At 44.3% G+C, this 7,500-nt stretch overlaps 1 protein-coding gene and 2 pseudogenes across 2 annotated transcripts in view; 2 read left to right on the forward strand and 1 right to left on the reverse strand.

Moving 5' to 3' along the window:
• The window catches only part of ci (cubitus interruptus), a 583,843-nt gene that overhangs the window by 298,524 nt on the left and 277,819 nt on the right, over positions 1–7,500 (reverse strand). The gene's annotated exons all lie outside the window — the stretch shown is intronic.
• Positions 2,993–4,169, forward strand: LOC128694144 (uncharacterized; annotated as a pseudogene).
• On the forward strand, positions 4,171–4,858 carry LOC138853916 (uncharacterized; annotated as a pseudogene).

A 7,500-nucleotide genomic window follows, 5' to 3' on the forward strand; every position in this document is an offset into this window, starting at 1 on the left:
TAGACACGTAATTATATGCAGATTAAGATTTTATTGAGCCGACGTTTTGCCCTTTGTAGAGCTTTGTCAAATCATGTTTCTATGTAGAGCTTTATCGTGTCATGTCTGCTGAACCCACAAGACTGGGAAACACCATGAAACAACAATGATCAGGTCCAGGACGTAAGGCTATCGAAGACTGCAATCTCAGACCGTAACATAATGGAGGTTCAGACCTGCGTGCACGTTTACCCGGGTCAGAGAAACACGGTCACTCATGAGGTTGAATTCAACAAATTCAGCCTCATCCATAAGAACATAAATTGGGACCAAATAAATCGTGACCTTATTGAAATATGCTCGGAAGACGATATGGCCATCGTGGATCTAAACCAGTTTCTTGTGAGAATGAGTTCAGTGGCCAAGCAGGAGAATATGCAAATTGTAGAGAGGTGCTCCCTCTACAGACGAAGACAATGGGCAACAGACTTTCTGAGGCACAAAAGAAAACTTTGGTTAGAGAAAAAGAGAACATAGAGCAGAAGCTGTGTCATATAGAGTCCTAGGAGAGACACAAGGAGCAATGAATCTCGCAATACTTCAAAGAGACAGAATTCAGAGCGACAACCACATTCAGTCCAGGTTCTTTACTGGAAGAAGATGGACCATAATTTGTTAACAATAAGACAATAACTGAAATACTGAAGTTACAACACAACTCTTGTGTTCAGTGAACCATTCATCAGTCTACACATCAAACACACAAATAAGTTTTTCATGAATGAGACTCAAAACACTACTGACATCTCCACAATATCAGATGTATCTCTGTCTCCAGTTAACTGTGAAGAAACCATCAACAACATGACCATGCATTCTGTTCCAGGACCAGACTTAGGCAGCTCTATATGCATTAAAAATGCAAGAAACCATTGTCTCGGGCCTTTAATATTATATGGAGAAGGAGCCTGGACACAGGTGTTGTTCCAAAGTCATTAATTACCACAGATGTTGCCCCACTTCACGAAGGCGGTAGTAAAGCGCTAACTACACACGTTGTACTCATCAACAGGTCATAAGAAGCAAGTCATCCATTACATTAGCTCACAACAATTACACAATCCAGGGCAGCATGGGTTTACAGCAAGTGACCTCTGCTTTTCACATGTGCTAGACCATTATCACGTTGTCTTGGATGCCCTGGAAGACAAGTTATCTGCTGGTGCAGTGTACACTAACTTTCCAGAAGTACTCGACAAGTGCGACCATGGTGTGACAGCGTACAAAATGCGTGCAAAAGAACAAAATTGGAAAAGTAGGCAGATGGACTTGCAACTTCCAGACAAATAAAACCTAGAGAGCAGTAGTAAACAGAATGAAGTCAAGAAGCGACTACAATGACAAGTTTTGCTCCACAAGATACAATACTCGCCCCACTTGTGTTTCTCATTTTTATATCCGACACTAATAAGCACATAATCATAGCAGCGTAATATCCTTTACTGATGACACCAGAATCTGAGAGTGGCGCCCGTCGAAGACACAGTTAATCTACAGGAAGGTATAAAGTCTTCAGTGAGCCTCAGATAACAATATGATGTTCAAGGAAGACGAGTTTCACTTGCTCCTATACAGAAGAATGGAGGAGATAGAGACTGAAAATGAATACAGGATGAACTCAAATTATTCGATAAAGCGAAAGTTGCATGTGCGAGAACTGTGAGTGATGATGCCAGAAGAACCCATGTACAATATCACAACTATGTTGTTACCGCAAGGATAATGTTAGACTGTATAACTAGAGCTTTCAAAACAAGAGATGCTGAGCCAGTGATGATACTTTTCAAGTTACTTGTTCTCTCCAGATTAGAATACTACTGTAAACTAACAACTGTCTTCTAGGCTGGAAAATGTAAAGAGAACTTTCACTGACCATATACAATCAGTAAAATATCTGAACTACTGGAAACCCTTGAAGTCCCTCGAATTGTATTCCTTGGAACGTAGACGAGAAACAATTTACACTGGAAAATCCTGGAGGGACTAGTCTAAAATCTGCACACCGAAATCACTCCCTGTGAAAACATGAGACTTGGCAGACAGTGCAGGAGCGAGACGAGTACACTGAGAGAGAAGTCGATGAATGTCAGAGGTCCCCGCCTCTTCAACACCCTCCCTCCGAGCATAAGAGAACTTACCAACAGACCCCTGGCTGTCTTCAAGGGAACTCTTGATAAGTTCCTCAAGTCAGTACCTGACCAGCCTAGCCGTGGTTTGTATGTTGGATTGCCTGCAGCCAGAAGTAACAGGCTGGTTTATCAGGTCTTGATCCACCAGGAGGCCTGGTCTGGGACCGGATCTCGGGGGCGTTCACCCCCAGAAGCACCTTCATGGCGAAAACATCACCCCAGTAAAGTTTTATCCAGGGTGAAACATCACCCCAGTAATGCTCAACACAGAGCTAAACACTACCTCAGTAAAGCTCTACCCAGGGTGAAACGTCGTGGAAAGCTTCCCCTGCATAATTATGTCATTCACTCCACCTCCTTCATTTGCATACACTCAGCGGAGAGCAGTTAAGTAAAGCATTAGAACGCGAGATCTGCAAGTCAAGTGTATTATAAGAGAAGGTAATTACACTCAAATGGGGCTGTTAGCCAGGTTTAACAGCTGCCCTGCAACGAGGAGACAGCAGCTGCTGTTACAGGTTATTGTGAAAAAAATGAGAAAGCTTTATGCAGCAGAAGCAGCAACAGTAGCATCAGCAACAGTAGTAGCAGAAGCAGCAACAGTAGCATCAGCAACAGTAGTAGCAGAAGCAGCAACAGTAGCATCAGCAACAGTAGTAGCAGAAGCAGCAACAGTAGCATCAGCAACAGTAGTAGCAGAAGCAGCAACAGTAGCATCAGCAACAATAGTAGCAGAAACAACAACAGCTGCAACAACAGCAGGAGCAGCAGGTAACAACTGTAGGTACTGCAACGAAACAGGAACGTCAACAACAGTAAAAGTAATGAAACAGCAACAGCAGCAGGTAGCAATGGCACCAATAGTATCAACAGTGAAGCAACAGGTACAACAGCAGGTAGCAACAGTAACAGCAGTGAAGAAACAGCTGCAGCAGCATGCAATAAAAGCACCAACAGTACTGTCGGTGCTTTTGTTATTTACTGCTGCAGCTGTTGATTCACTACTATTATTGTGAACGAACAGTTGTAGCATCAAGTAACAAGATCAGTAGCAGCAGCTGAACAACTGCAGCAACAGCTAACAACAACAGGCGCAGCAGCTGAACAGCTGCATCATCAGGTAACAACAACAGACTCAAGGCTGACAGTCGTAATAAATTCTTCACCACATCTCCAACAAAACTGTAACTCTACTAAAATTTATAAAAGCTCCTGACAACTTGCCCATGCACTCTGCCCCGTCAGGCCCAGAATGGAGCAACTCAGTGTACATCAAGACACCTATTGCGTGCCTTAAATATTCTATGGAGAGGGAGCTAGGCACAGGTGTCACCCTACAGTTGCTAAACACAACAGATATAACCGAACTCCATAAAGGTTGCAACAAAGCAATAGCAGAGAATTATAGACCGATAGCGCTAACGTTCTAAGAAGCAAGATCGCCAACCACTTGGATTCGCAACAATTGCACATTCCAGGATAACATGGGTTTAGAGCCAAGGTAACGAGTTTAGAGCCATGGTTAATTCGTGGTGCCGAGATGACCTGATCCATGAAGGAACCAACCATTAGCACTGGCAATGAAGCCATTATTTCCCTCCTACTGAGAATCAAGCCTTCTGTGTGTGTCGTCCACCATTCCCTGGGAGGCAATATATCAGATGTGAGAGAACTCTTGGAATCCCCCACCAGGAAAAAAATTAATACTGACATCAGAAAGCTTAGCGAGCGAGGGGCACTACTGTTATTCTTTCTCATCCGCGATGGCCATCGTGAGTTGATCCAGGAGTTGAGGCACCATGGAGCTTCCCTCTACACCCACATGCTGGATGACTACGATGGATGTTCCAGTGATCCTTACAGCGCTTGAATCGTGGATGGATCCAAAAGTATTGAAGAGTCTACTCCCTGCTGCAGTATCCGGAGAGGCTCGGATCTTAGAGCGCGTCTGGAACCAGGGTAAAAAATATTCTTAGACAGGCCGTAGAAAATGAGGTTTGAGATGAAGTTTGAGTGTAGACTTCAGGGAGACCAGATGTCACTCCTCCACTGGGCAGTAGTTCATGGGCGGGAACAGATAGTTAACCTTATACCAAGAGCTCCTCAACACCGGCCTGAAGCTCACAATAATCACGTAACACAAAGGTTTTGTCCAGATGATGTGAGGGATCAATGGAGAAGAATGCCCCTGCACTACGATTCTGGTCTGCCTGACGGTGGTGCCATTGTTGCTGCTCTACTTGACTTGGGCTCTTCTGAACACATTCACACTTTTGATATGGATGGGCGAGAGCCTCTTGACTTCCGAGATGCGAGTAGCAGCCCTGCCTTCCTCACTCTCATAGACAAGTTGAAAAGTAAGATTCACAAGAAGCCAAAGTCGAATCCTTGGGATCCGTAAGTCTTGTGAACTCACCTTGACAACTTATGTAGAGAGTGTTTCCAGAACCCCCACCACCATTCTCATCCCCACAACCATCACCATGTACAGGATACAATAAGAAACCTGCATACTAGTCATCCTTATCCACTTCCCATGCCTACAAACGTGATATGAGTGGGCATGGGTGATCATACTCAGCTCACTTTCCAACAGTCCCGGGCAGAACTTCCACTGCCCACTACCACACCCGTCTGGACATCCAGCAAAAGAACAAAAGGGAAGTCAAAGGCTTTGTCAAATTATATAGCATCACATTAATCAACTTGCATCACTATATCCTGGCTAAATTAAATGTACACTTGTAAGCTTGTACGGTATTTGTAAAATATTAATTTAATGGAAACATGAATATTATAGTATTGACGAACATTGTCGTATGTTGCTATTGACGAGAACGTTTGTGACTCCACTATCTGTTAGGCACAGTTTAAACACAAAATTTTTGTACATGTCTATGTCATATCTCTCATGTATAGAGAGGTACGTTTGTCATGGAGTTAGCTTTGTTTCAGTCTTGTATGGGACAGGTAAAGAATTGGACACGTACAACATCTTGGTACCTTTGTAGATGTTTCGCCATCCAGTAACTTTATCAATACAACGACAATGTGAAGAATTATGTACAAAAGATGCATATAATTCTTCACATTATGTTCTTGTATTGTACTGATAAAGTCACTGGATGGCGGAACGTCTGCAAATAAAGATACCCAGATGCTGCACATGTGTCTAACTCTTCATTTTGTCGGTATTGTGTACCATTTATGTACAACATTTAACAGGGAGTTTGATAACCTTATTATGCTCCCATACCTAACCTGTGGATAGCAAAAAAAAAAAAAAAAGAGGCACACAATGGGTCCAGGAACTGGTATTCAACAATTTATTAGTTAAACAAGTTACGGCAGTAATGAACTGTTTAAAACAAATACTGATCAGTATTAATAGTAATAAGTTTGTTATGTAATTTATGAATTTAGATATACATGTAGATACATAAACATGGAGGACATTCAGTGTTATGGAGACTCGGGTCAAAGGGGTAGGCAAAGGATTTGTTTACAATAATTTAATACTAAACAAACACAGTGAAATATATATTTTTCGTTAGGTTCAGAATGATTTTGGCGAAATTATTGCATACACAAAATTTCACTTGTCCTATATGGCAAGATGAGCGTTGCTGGGACTTACTGAACAAGGAGACGCTTCACTACCAACCCAGCTTCCTCAGCACGTGTAAATTCACATTATATGGCTTTAAGAGTGAGCTGGACAGACACCTATAGTCAGTATCTGACCAGCCGGGCTGTGGTTCGTACATCGGTTTGCGTGCGGCCAGCAGTAACAGCCTGGTTGATCAGGCCCTGATGCACCGCAAGGGCTGGTCATGACCAAACAACAAGAATCACCAGAGAAGTCTCTCCCCAGGAACCAAACAACAAGAATCACCAGAGAAGTCTCTCCCCAGGGACCAAACAACAAGAATCACCAGGGAAGTCTCTCCCCAGGAACCAAACAACAAGAATCACCAGAGAAGTCTCTCCCCAGGGACCAAACAACAAGAATCACCAGAGAAGTCTCTCCCCAGGAACCAAACAACAAGAATCACCAGAGAAGTCTCTCCCCAGGAACCAAACAACAAGAATCACCAGAGAAGTCTCTCCCCAGGGACCAAACAACAAGAATCACCAGAGAAGTCTCTCCCCAGGAACCAAACAACAAGAATCACCAGGGAAGTCTCTCCCCAGGGACCAAACAACAAGAATCACCAGAGAAGTCTCTCCCCAGGAACCAAACAACAAGAATCACCAGAGAAGTCTCTCCCCAGGGACCAAACAACAAGAATCACCAGAGAAGTCTCTCCCCAGGAACCAAACAACAAGAAACCAGGGAAGTCTCTCCCCAGGAACCAAACAACAAGAATCACCAGAGAAGTCTCTCCCCAGGGACCAAACAACAAGAATCACCAGAAAAAAAAAAACGTGGGAGACAACACTCAAAGAATCACCAGGAGAAGTCTCTCCCCAGGGAAGTCTCTCCCCAGGGACCAAACAACAAGGGAACCTCCCCAGGAACCAAACAACAACAAGTCTCTAATCACCAGGGAAGTCTCTCCCCAGGGAACCAAACAACAATAATCACCAGGGAAGTCTCTCCCCAGGGACCAAACAACAAGAATCACCAGGGAAGTCTCTCCCCAGGGACCAAACAACAAGAATCACCAGGGAAGTCTCTCCCCAGGGACCAAACAACAAGAATCACCAGGGAAGTCTCTCCCCAGGGACCAAACAACAAGAATCACCAGGGAAGTCTCTCCCCAGGGACCAAACAACAAGAATCACCAGGGAAGTCTCTCCCCAGGGACCAAACAACAAGAATCACCAGGGAAGTCTCTCCCCAGGGACCAAACAACAAGAATCACCAGGGAAGTCTCTCCCCAGGGACCAAACAAGAAGATCTGAACACAAACAAAAGCGACACTGTGTAATAATAGCGGGTTAGTGAAGGTTAATTACAAGGAAGACGAGAGGGAGGAGGAGGAGAGGAAAAAAGAGAGAGCACTGAGACAAATTTAGAAGGAAAAAAAAGAGGGCAGGGAAAAAAGAGGATTGAGACAAGAGGACTGAGAAAAGTGTCAACACGACACAATGAGATTGGGAGCTTTGGGTTGGGGGGGGGGAGACTGGTGCAGGGGGAGGGGGGGGCACCTCACAATGGGGTGAATTTGGTGGAAAGGGAAAAATCTGGGTGAAAGAAATGGTTGGAAAAAAAAGATGGTGGGGAGAGGTGGTGGTGATGAAGTCTTCAGTGGTGGGTGTAAGAGTGGCCTGCTGGCAGGTGGGTGGGCTGGTGGGTGGGTTGCAGGTAGCTACCACCATTATTACT

This window comes from Cherax quadricarinatus, chromosome 43 (genome assembly GCF_038502225.1).
Source record: "Cherax quadricarinatus isolate ZL_2023a chromosome 43, ASM3850222v1, whole genome shotgun sequence".
Taxonomy (NCBI): domain Eukaryota; kingdom Metazoa; phylum Arthropoda; class Malacostraca; order Decapoda; family Parastacidae; genus Cherax; species Cherax quadricarinatus.